We start from the raw sequence: 12,078 nt of genomic DNA, 5'->3' as shown, positions 1-12,078 counted from the left end.
GGGTGTGAAAGGTAACAATACAAAGGGTGTGAAGGGTAACAATACAAAGGGTGTGAAGGGTTACATTACAAAGGGTGTGAAGGGTAACAATAGCACAGAGAAACATTACATTATCACAAACTGGTAGAGTAATGCAATGGGCATAAAGTACCTTCCTGTAATATTGGGCTTGTATGCTGTCACAGCCCTATAGATATGTTACTCTATTCACCACCTTGAGAAAAGTCCCACTGGGGGACCGAAACGTCGTTTTTTGTGTCTTCTATCAAATTTAGAAAATGTATGATCTGCTTACCTGCGTGCTGTCCCTTGCTGTCGTGTTGCAACCGTATATATATATATAAAACATGTTTGGGGTTTTGCTTCACATGCCCTGGTGCTTTGGCAAGAAGCACACACTGAAGGTCGAAGCCATTATTCGGGAACGTCAGTGCTGGGAACTGCCTGCTTTCTGTATTGCACTATTATTAATCCATCATTAAACACATAGTAACCGTGTGTAGGAGAGCTGGTAACCAGCGGATCCTCCCGTCTCACGAAATCCATTCCTCTTTATAGAGGCCTGCAACGCATGGCTTTGCATAGTGCACCCGCCGTATTCTTTACACACGCAGTCGGTGGGCACACTTCCAAGCCCTCACACGCCTTTTCTTCAAATATTTCACAAACATACAACTTATTAGTAATATTTATAAGGGCTCTTAAAATGGCTGTCATGATTCTTCTCTGGACTCCTTTCCAGCCCCCCCCTGATCACTGCAGCCTTGGAATAGCTGCAGCAATCAGCTCAGTTGGGTACAACCTTCTGACGAGCAGTGAGTCCTGTGTGCTCTGTGATACTCAGCAGCCTGCAGCTCACAGTGTGTATCAATCCTATCGGGAAGGGGGAGGTCCATGTTTGCAGGTTTGGTGCATGTAACGCCGATGCCCCTTACTTAGTATGTGTTGCTATATCCCGATAAGATTTGTATGGTGATTTTACTGCAGGCGTGAGAAACTCTAGTCCTCAAGGCCCACCAACGGGTCAGGTTTTCAGGATACCCCTGCTTCAGCACAGGTGGCTCAATCACTGGCTCAGTCCAAGACTGAGCCACCTGTGCTGAAGCAGGGAGCCACTGATTGAGCCACCTGTGCTGAAGCAGGGATATCCTGAAAACCTGACCTGTTGGTAGCCCTTCAGGACTGGAGTTGCCCGCCCCTGACTTACATGAGACGCAGAACTGTAACAGTGAAACATGTCCCATGTGTTCTGTTATTGGCACAGTTCCGCTGAATCACGTCAATCTGCTGTAACGTACCTACAGTATTTATACATCCTGCAGTGATTCCTCCCTTTCTTTACCACTCCACAGAAACATGTTTGAGGTGTTTCAGGGATGTATGGAGTAGCTGCCAATTAAATGTAATAATGCGTTATGTGACTTCTTATGAGATATTAGAGAACATAGCGAGATAGGGCTCTGATTCTCTGCGCCGTACGGTCCTGTGAGGCTGTTCTCCTTCAGTTTCTGTAACTTTGATAAATAGATCCACATTCTGGAGACATTGTTACCTTTAAAGGAACAGAACAGAGATGAGTGTTTTCTCTATGCACATCTGGACTCCGGGCACATCTGTGTCTGCGACTCCTAACAGATGCTCTATCACAAAGATTTGCACAGCTCTGTAATAGACTCTCTTCTGATGCTCAGGGTAATGCTACAAATGCTACACAGAGTAATCCTCCAGTCCTACTGATACACAAATACATATTATATGTGTGTACAGTCAGATACGGTACACACGCATACACAGCCCCACACACACACACGTAATCTACGTAGGACAGGCGGATTGCTCTGTGTAGAAATTGGATGATCTAGAAGATGGCGTATCATAGAGCTGTGCAAATGTTTATGAGATATATATATATATATATATATATATATATATATATATATAGTCATCATCACACGAGGAAGAAATGAAAATGGCGACGGGATGGACATATCGCAGTAAGAATTGACCGTCGTTGGACAGAGATGGGACTCAACTGGATTCCAAGAGAGATTAAAAGACGAAGACGACGAACAACAGGAAAATGGGAGGACGGGACGAGGGAATGTGTGGGAGCGACGTGGAGAAGAGAGGCTGTAACCGCAGGACCTGGGAGATCACTGGGGAGGCTTCATCCAGCAGTGGGGAGACACGGGCTGGGGAGGATGGGATGAGGGAATGTGTGGGAGCGACGTGGAGAAGAGGCTGTAACCGCAGGACCTGGGAGATCACTGGGGAGGCTTCATCCAGCAGTGGGGAGACACGGGCTGGAGAGGATGGGATGAGGGAATGTGTGGGAGCGACGTGGAGAAGAGGCTGTAACCGCAGGACCTGGGAGATCACTGGGGAGTCTTCATCCAGCAGTGGGGAGACACGGGCTTGAGATGTATATGCATATATATATATATGGATAGAACAAACACTGCTCCAATGCAAATTCATTTATTTGGGGGAATAAACATTTCGGTCCCTGACTGGACCTTTGTCACCCCAAAATAAATGATCTTGCATTGGAGCAGTGCTGGTTCTATTCCTATTTACAGTCGCTGCACACCTGTACCTTGCCCCCCCCCCCCCACCCCCCTGTAGCTAATTTTGGAGTGCATTTTCCACATGGACTATTTATACATATATATATTTATAACTGTATGTAAAAGTACACACACATATATATATATATATACACACATGGGTGCTCAGGAAGATGTAGGGGGGCACTTGTGCTGGTAGGTTTAACCATACGATGAAAACTTGAACAATATACCGGTTAAAGTGGTAGGTTCTTGCCAACATGCAACTGAAGCCGGCATGGAAAGCAAGGCATCCGCCTTTAAATAAGGAAGATATACATATATCATTTAAACGCCTTTACATAAGGAAGATATACATATATATCATTTAAACGCCTTTAAATAAGGAAGATATACATATATATCATTTAAATGCCTTTTGCTCTTTTAACTTTGTAAAATACTTCAAAGCAAAAACCTCAAAGCTGTGCGATGGGACTTACATTATAAAGTGTAATATCGCCGCTCGACCTCCCCTGGACTCTCATGTAGCCTTGTTATTAAAACCTTGCAACAAGTAGCTGAGGAAACATCCTTTAAATAACGTACACCAGGCGTGGAATAATGTGCGCAAAGACAGAGCAATGTTACAGTGCGCAGAGCGGCCATTACAATGCGCAGGACACCAGTGACCGCGCAGAGCGGCCATTACAATGCGCAGGACAGCAGTGATCACGCAGAGCGGCCATTATAATGCGCAGGACACCAGTGACCGCGCAGAGCGGCCATTACAATGCGCAGGACAGCAGTGACCGCGCAGAGCGGCCATTACAATGCGCAGGACAGCAGTGATCACGCAGAGCGGCCATTACAACGCGCAGGATACCAGTGACCGCGCAGAGCGGCCATTACAATGCGCAGGACACCAGTGACCACGCAGATCGGCCATTACAATGCGCAGGACACCAGTGATCACGCAGAGCGGCCATTACAATGCGCAGGACACCAGTGACTGCGCGCCATTACAATGCGCAGGACACCAGTGACCGCGCAGAGTGGCCATTACAATGCAGACAGTGACCGCGCAGAGCGGCCATTACAATGCGCAGGACACCAGTGACCGTGCAGAGCGGCCATTACAATGCGCAGGACACCAGTGACCGCGCAGAGCAGCCATTACAATGCGCAGGACACCAGTGACCGCGCAGAGCGGCCATTACAATGCGCAGGACACCAGTGACCGCACAGAACGGCCATTACAATGCGCAGGACACCAGTGACTGCGCAGAGCGGCCATTACAATGCGCAGGACACCAGTGATCACGCAGAGCGGCCATTACAATGCGCAGGACACCAGTGACTGCGCAGAGCGGCCATTACAATGCGCAGGACACCAGTGATCACGCAGAGCGGCCATTACAATGCGCAGGACACCAGTGACTGCGCAGAGCGGCCATTACAATGCGCAGGACACCAGTGATCACGCAGAGCGGCCATTACAATGCGCAGGACACCAGTGACTGCGCAGAGCGGCCATTACAATGCGCAGGACACCAGTGATCACGCAGAGCGGCCATTACAATGCGCAGGACACCAGTGATCACGCAGAGCGGCCATTACAATGAGCAGGACGATGATTAGTAAATGTGGGGGGTACACTTAATACTTAATATGTTCTAATGAGATGAGATATTGGCTCCAGCCTCTGATCAGTGGTCCACGTGGCTTCATTCATCCAGAGGAGTTAAACGTGGCAGTGGTCTGTCCCGTCTCACAGTTGGCGCTCGGACTTAAGCTGCATTTTAGGAAGATTTAAGTAATAGTTCTGCCATAAAACTGGGAAAGGGAGAATCTTCATCAAACAAACACATCTTCCTCAGACCAGCGTGGAACTGTTAAGTGTGTAAATAAACAGGTAGTGGCACTAAGGGAAAAAGGTGATCAGTGCGCAGCTAAAACATAGTCCCACATCAAGTGCTAAACATTGAACACACTATAAGGTGATATTGAACACAATAACACAATAAGGAGTGATTAAACCTTTGTGGAGGAGGTCAGTATATTGCGTCTGCAGCCTTCTTAAGGGGGTGGCTCGACACCCCTGCTGTAGAAAAACGACTCAAAAACAAGGCGCACATAGTGAGGTATAGTAAAAAATGATAAATTTACTAAAAGGTTAAAGGTTCTGCATACAACAATAATGAATAAAACAAGCAATTGGTTAGTGGGGTTACCACTAGTAGGACAGCCCCAGTGTCAGCTCTTCAGCGGAGGCGGTTCGAACAACAGGAACACAGCCGTCATCAGCCAGACCAGGAATCTCCATGGAGTCTTGGGTCACACTTCGCTCATCTCAGGGTAACCAGATGGTAAGGCCGGTAAAATGTCCCGTTGCGGAGTACAGAAACCTCCGTTAGTCCCACAGGTCAGGCTTGGAACACTAGCAGTGCGCTGCTCAGTTCCGTGGTGCGCCTACCGATGACGTCACAGGTTTCTCCTCTGCTCCGGAGCATAGAGGAACGTCCAGGGCAGCGTCAAACACATATGCGGCATGCAATAGTGCGGGGGACAGGGAGGGGAAACCAAGTGTGAGCTTGGCTAAATAAAATACCAAGGTTTGGGTCAGGTTAAGGAGCAAATAACTTCCAACGCGTTTCGTAACTCAAAGTTACTGCTTCAGGGAATTCCCTCTATTCTCCGGAGCAGAGGAGAAACCTGTGACGTCATCGGTAGGCGCACCACGGAACTGAGCGGCGCACTGCTAGTGTTCCAAGCCTGACCAAAATTGCTTGTTTTATTCATTATTGTTGTACGCAGAACCTTTAACCTTTTAGTAAATGTATCATTTTTTACTATACCTCACTATGTGCGTTGTGCGCCTTGTTTTTGAGTGGTACTAAGGGGCGTGTAAAGAAAGAAGTACTAGTACTCCATACCCCCTAGTTCAGGGGCAGCCAACTCCAGTCCTCAAGAGCCACCAACAGGTCAGGTTTTCAGGATATCCCTGCAACAACACAGGTGCAGTCGAAAACTGAGCCACCTGTGCGGAAGTAGGGATATCCTGAAAAACTGACCTGTTGGTGGCTCTTGAGGACTGGCGTTGGCCGCTCCTGATTTAGTTCATACCATCTCACTGACTCCGGGCGCTGAAACATCTGGTGGTCTTTCCATGACCTCCTGGCTTAGTGGAAGCAGCCAGTCAGGCTGTTTGAGGCTGGAATTCATTACTGACGAAAATGGGGGAACTTTGGCCGAAAATAGCCTGATTGGCAGCTCGGGCGGATATTCAATAAGGCCCTAAATCCTCAAATCATCAGGGCGCAGCAAAGGCAACCATGGATCGGGGGGTCACAGAGTGACATAGTGACACTGTCACATAGTGACACAGTGACACAGTGACATTCATGGTCACATAGTGACACAGTGACATACATGGTCACATAGTGACACAGTGACATAGTGACACAGTGGCATAGTGACACAGTGACATACATGGTCACATAGTGACACGGTGACACAGTGACATAGTGACACAGTGACATAAAAAAAGACATATATCCATCAAGCTCATCCTTTGTATAGTAACACAGTACAGTTACATGCTTACATCTAAAAAGACACACTGTATCCATGAGACCGACCGGTGTTACATTTAGCCAACTAAGATACTCATTCTATATTTATATTTATATTGATCCAGAGGAAGGCAAACACCCCCCCCCCCCCCCTCCCCAGGGACAATATATCATAAGCTTCACTACAATTTCCTGGGAAGATGAAATATTAAAATATATACAGGGAAATGACAAATGGGAAGAATCTCAGACAAATTACGACACAGCGACGCCGACTTTGTGTTTCTACAATTTCATTTGTTTGGAATGAATCATATTCTCGTTAGACGCAAATGATAAAAGCAATTAACATTCGTTAAATGATGCAAGGAACATTCACGGCAGTAAAGAGCGTGTTATATAGCCGAGCGCTTTCACTTTATTGCAATCTCAATATGCTGTGCTGACTGGTACAAGACATTACTAGGCTGCTGTCAGTCTGCTATAAATCTTGCAGCGCTTAAACTGGAAAGTGTCTGCTGCTGTTACCTGTTTAACCTCAACACCAGGACAGCACGAGCACACAGACTGTAAGCTCTTTGGGACAGTGACGCCTTTCCCTATTGTGTTATGTTTGAAGCGCTTGTTCCCATGATGCATTATATATTAGTGCTGTAAAGTGCTATGTACCCAGATAGTACTATATAAATAAAGATATACATACATACATACATACCTACATACATACATACCTTCATACCTACATACATACATACATGGAAAACAAGAGTACAGATCCTGCTCTCCTACCAATTTGGGCTAAAATATACTAGTGACGTGTTTACATTTAGAACCTAAGTCCGTGTGACAAAGGGGTCATTTGGTTGCATCTTTTGATCAAAACTTGATTCAAGCCACCAACCTCATCAAGTAGACTCAGTTTAGCAGTTACCTACACTGAATATATGCAATTTCTTATTGTCCCATGGACTAAACTTTGTGAAATATGTGAAAATGCCCTGAAGGGGGTTAAATAAACGAAGCATATGCTTTTGTGATTTAGTGCAATTAAAAGCTGGCCAAAACCAGTATACAAACATACATATATACCTACCTACATACATATATACCTACCTACCTACATACATACATATATATCTACCTACCTACATACATATATACCTACATACACATATAGCTACCTACATACATATATATATACCTACCTACATACATATATACCTACATACATACATATATACCTACATACATATATACCTACATACATACCTACCTACATACATATATACCTACCTACATACATATATACCTACATACATATATACACCTACAGTACCTACATACATACATACATACATACATACATATATACCTATCTACATACATAAATACATACATACATACATGTATACCTACATACCTACCTACATACATATATACCTACATACATACCTACATAAATACATATATACCTACCTACATACCTACAGTACATACATACCCCAAGAATGAGTGTGAGTATAAGAATAAGAATGGATAGGAATAAAGCCTGTAATACAGACATACAATGTGCTGAGAATTGGGCCATTCTATTGGATCAGAAGCTGGTACAATATATCACATTCAATGTGATAAATATTCTGTAAATTCAAGGAATCGAGAGGAGGGGGTTGGGGCTTTCTGTCCACTGCTAGAGGTGGGGATGGGGGGGGGGGGGGGTAACATCAGGGGGTGTGGGTGAAGGGGTTAATTTAGCTAACTGGTACCTGACACGGGGAAGGGAACAGGGAGTGTGACAGTTAAGGGGTACCTGGTACCTTTTAGTGTAGGATTATCTGGGGCTCTGGCGCTGAAATGCGTGGATTTAAGGAATCCGGTTTCTGGTGGGGGTCTGTGAAGAGGTTTTAGTAAATGGGATGTTTGGGATTTAAGTGGTTAATATAGATACCGGGCACCTGGCTGGAATAATCAGGGGGCACGCTGGCACAGAGAGGGTTCAGCTAATGCCCGGATGGGGGTGAATTAGGAAATGAAGGTCTCTGGCAACAAAGGAGTTAATAATGCTAACTGGCATTGATAGGGGCATATCATATGGATTAGTGCATCTCATACCGAAGGGGTTAATTCAGACAATAGGTCTTGCAGGATTATCTGGGGACCCCCAGCTCCTGGCACATAGATAGGGGGGTCCCTGATGGAGCCGCGCAGGGGGTGTGGTGTCCTGGCACTGAAGGAGTTAATGATGTGAATGGGGGCGAATTGGGAGCTACCGGCAATGAAAGGGTTAATGTAGCCAATGTCGGTATAGGGGTATGTGTATTATGGCACTGACGGGGTTAATATGGGCCCCCAGTGGGTTGTGTTGGCTTCTATGGATCAGAACCCTGGGGATAAACAGCCTGCCCATCATCAGCAACCTCCTCCCACGCAGGACCACGGCACCCACCCGTGTCCGGAGCATCCCTCAGAGCCCACGCGCGGAAAATCCCACCTGTAACCACAAAATGAGGACCCACTAGTGATCCAAAGTCCACCCGTGATCAGGGAAACCCCTTCGCTGCCAGTGGGGTCGCCAAAACATTGCAAAGGAATGGCAGCGAAGGGGTTTACACCCATAGACATGTATGAATCCGCCATGCCCACCCGTGATCGTGTCCACATCCACGCTTCCATCACCAGTCACCAGTGCTCCCCCACCCCCTCCCCATCGTATGATCTCCACCCCCTACATCCCCCATAGCGTCATTTTCCACGGACCCACGCGAGCCGTGACACCCCCTCTGCCCCCACGGTCCCCACCCGAGACGTACCTGCCGCCGGGAGGATGGATGCCCGGGGAGCGGGGGAGGGAGGGGGGGGGGGAGAGGCTGCAGGTGCAGAGAGCGCTGCCCGGGGCTGGAGACTCACAGCGCACTCTGCAGTGCAGGCAGCGCGCATGCGGAGCGCACAGGCTGACATCCACTATCCGGGAGAGGCTCTGCCGGGGGGAGGGGGCTGTGCCAGCCAGGGGAAGGGGGCTCTGCCAGGGGGAGGGGGCTGTGCCAGCCAGGGGAAGGGGGCTCTGCCAGGGGGAGGGGGCTGTGCCAGCCAGGGGAAGGGGGCTCTGCCAGGGGGAGGGGGCTGTGCCAGCCAGGGGAAGGGGGCTCTGCCGGGGGGAGGGGGCTGTGCCAGCCAGGGGAAGGGGGCTCTGCCAGCCAGGGGAAGGGGGCTCTGCCAGGGGGAGGGGGCTGTGCCAGCCAGGGGAAGGGGGCTCTGCCAGCCAGGGGAAGGGGGCTCTGCCGGGGGGAGGGGGCTGTGCCAGCCAGGGGAAGGGGGCTCTGCCAGGGGGAGGGGGCTGTGCCAGCCAGGGGAAGGGGGCTCTGCCAGGGGGAGGGGGCTGTGCCAGCCAGGGGAAGGGGGCTCTGCCAGCCAGGGGAAGGGGGCTCTGCCAGGGGGAGGGGGCTCTGCCAGCCAGGGGGAAGGGGGCTCTGCCAGGGGGAGGGGGCTCTGCCAGCCAGGGGAAGGGGGCTCTGCCAGGGGGAGGGGGCTGTGCCAGCCAGGGGTGGGGGCTGTGCCAGCCAGGGGAAGGGGGCTCTGCCGGGGGGAGGGGGCTCTGCCAGCCAGGGGGAGGGGGCTGTGCTAGCCAGGGGAAGGGGGCTCTGCCAGGGGGAGGGGGCTGTGCCAGCCAGGGGTGGGGGCTGTGCCAGCCAGGGGTGGGGGCTGTGCCAGCCAGGGGAAGGGGGCTCTGCCGGGGGGAGGGGGCTCTGCCAGCCAGGGGGAGGGGGCTGTGCCAGCCAGGGGAAGGGGGCTCTGCCAGGGGGAGGGGGCTCTGCCAGCCAGGGGTGGGGGCTGTGCCAGGGGGAGGGGGCTCTGCCAGCCAGGGGAAGGGGCTCTGCCGGGGGGAGGGGGCTCTGCCAGCCAGGGGGGATGGAGCCCTGCCAGCCAGGGGGAGGGGGCTCTGCCAGCCAGGGGTGGGGGCTGTGCCAGGGGGAGGGGGCTCTGCCAGCCAGGGGAAGGGGCTCTGCCGGGTGGAGGGGGCTCTGCAAGCCAGGGGGGATGGAGCCCTGCCAGCCAGGGGGGAGGGAGCCCTGCCAGCCAGGGGGGGGGGGCTGTGCCAGCCAGGGGGGAGGGGGCCCTGCCAGCCAGGGGTGGGGGCTCTGCCAGCCAGGGGAAGGGGGCTCTGCCGGGGGGAGGGGGCTCTGCCAGCCAGGGGAAGGGGGCTCTGCCAGGGGGAGCGGGCTCTGCCGGGGGAGGGGGCTCTGCCAGCCGGGGGGAGGGGGCTCTGCCAGCCAGGTGAAGGGGGCTCTGCCAGGGGGAGGGGGCTCTGCCAGCCGGGGGGAGGGGGCTCTGCCAACCAGGGGAAGGGGGCTCTGCCAGGGGGAAGGGGCTCTGCCAGCCAGGGGAAGGGGCTCTGCCAGCCAGGGGGAGGGGCTCTGCCAGCCAGGGGGGAGGGGGCTGTGTCGGGGGGGGGGTCTTACCAGCCAGGGGAAGGGGCTCTGCCGGGGGGAGGGGGCTCTGCCAGCCAGGGGAAGGGGGCTCTGCCAGGGGTAGGGGGCTCTGCCAGGGGGAGGGGGCTCTGCCAGCCAGGGGGAGGGGCTCTGCCAGGGGGAGGGGGCTCTGCCAGCCAGGGGTGGGGGCTCTGCCAGCCAGGGGTGGGGGCTGTGCCAGTCAGGGGGGAGGGAGCCCTGCCAGCCAGGGGGGGGGGGCTGTGCCAGCCAGGGGGGAGGGGGCTCTGCCAGCCAGGGTGGAGGGGGCCCTGCCAGCCAGGGGTGGGGGCTCTGCCAGCCAGGGGTGGGGGCTCTGCCAGCCAGGGGGGAGGGGGCTGTGTCGGGGGGGGGGGTCTTGCCAGCCAGGGGAAGGGGGCTCTGCCAGGGGGAGGGGGCTCTGCCAGCCAGGGGAAGGGGGCTTTGCCGGGGGGAGGGGGCTCTGCCAGCCAGGGGAAGGGGCTCTGCCAGGGGGAGGGGGCTCTGCCAGCCAGGGGGGAGGGAGCCCTGCCAGCCAGGGGGGAGGGAGCCCTGCCAGCCAGGGGAGGGGGCTGTGACGGGGAGGGGGCTCTGCCAGCCAGGGGGGAGGGAGCCCTGCCAGCCAGGGGGGAGGGGGCTGTGTCGGGGGGAGGAGGGGTCTTGCCAGCCAGGGGGAGGGGGCTCTACCAGCCAGGGGGAAGGGGTCTCTGCCAGGGGGGGAGAGGGGGCCCAGCCAGCCAGGGGGAAGGGGCTATGCCAGGGGGGAAGGAGCTGTGCCAGGGGGGTAAGAGAAAACATTTGGGCTTCACCAGAGCCTGCTACTAGCCAAGATGGATCTGGGGAAATTTGGTTGGCGTTTGTTTTTAATTTACGGGGAAGATTTGTGGACGTGGTGCATTGTTTCACTTTTTTTGGTTGCAAACTTTCTCTAATTTTGGCATTTTCGAGTATTGAATTTTTTTAAAAAGTGCCCCCTGTTTTAAAAAAAGACGCCATATTTGGGGTAAATGAATGCGTTATTTCCACAGTATGGCTATCCTAAATAATAATCCACTAATAATTTACATTATCTAATACTAGTTATAAATAAAAAAAAATAGACATTATTCTGTTTAAATTTAAACTGCATCAATCGGATGCAATGCTTCAAAAATTAGCACTGATATTTTGACAAAATAGATGTCAAATATAATCTTAGTATATAGGCTCCTATGTATATTAAAATATTTTATCAATGTTTGCACTGTAACCAAATACTTTGGACAGTTATTACAATATTAACCTAATGTTATCTGTGCTTGTAATCTCCTGTATCTACAGGTGTGGGGGACCGTGCTGGTCCTGTCTTCCACGTAGTAACAGAGGAGGGAGAGGGAGTAGGGGGTGTGACACCGTTTATTGGGCCAACAAGTAGTTGATACGTTACAAGCTTTCCAACCTCTCTGGGTCCTTCATCAGGTCCTACCCCTACCCCGAGAGGTTGGAAAGCTTGTAACGTATCAACTGCTTGTTGGC

At 51.9% G+C, this 12,078-nt stretch overlaps 1 protein-coding gene across 3 annotated transcripts in view; it reads right to left on the bottom strand.

Annotated features, from left to right (window-relative positions):
• The window catches only part of LOC142467605 (actin-binding protein WASF3-like), a 42,173-nt gene extending 33,059 nt beyond the window's left edge, over nucleotides 1–9,114 (bottom strand). For 2 of the 3 annotated variants that reach the window (XM_075573517.1, XM_075573520.1), the window contains exon 1: nucleotides 8,932–9,114. The gene's annotated coding sequence lies outside the window, so the exon portion shown is untranslated. The remainder of the gene's footprint in view (nucleotides 1–8,931) is intronic. The other variant, XM_075573519.1, reaches the window with a different exon arrangement.
• Nucleotides 9,115–12,078: the final 2,964 nt, after the last annotated feature.

Source organism: Ascaphus truei, chromosome 16, assembly GCF_040206685.1.
Source record: "Ascaphus truei isolate aAscTru1 chromosome 16, aAscTru1.hap1, whole genome shotgun sequence".
Classification (NCBI taxonomy): domain Eukaryota; kingdom Metazoa; phylum Chordata; class Amphibia; order Anura; family Ascaphidae; genus Ascaphus; species Ascaphus truei.
This window is presented reverse-complemented; position numbering and strand designations above follow the sequence as displayed.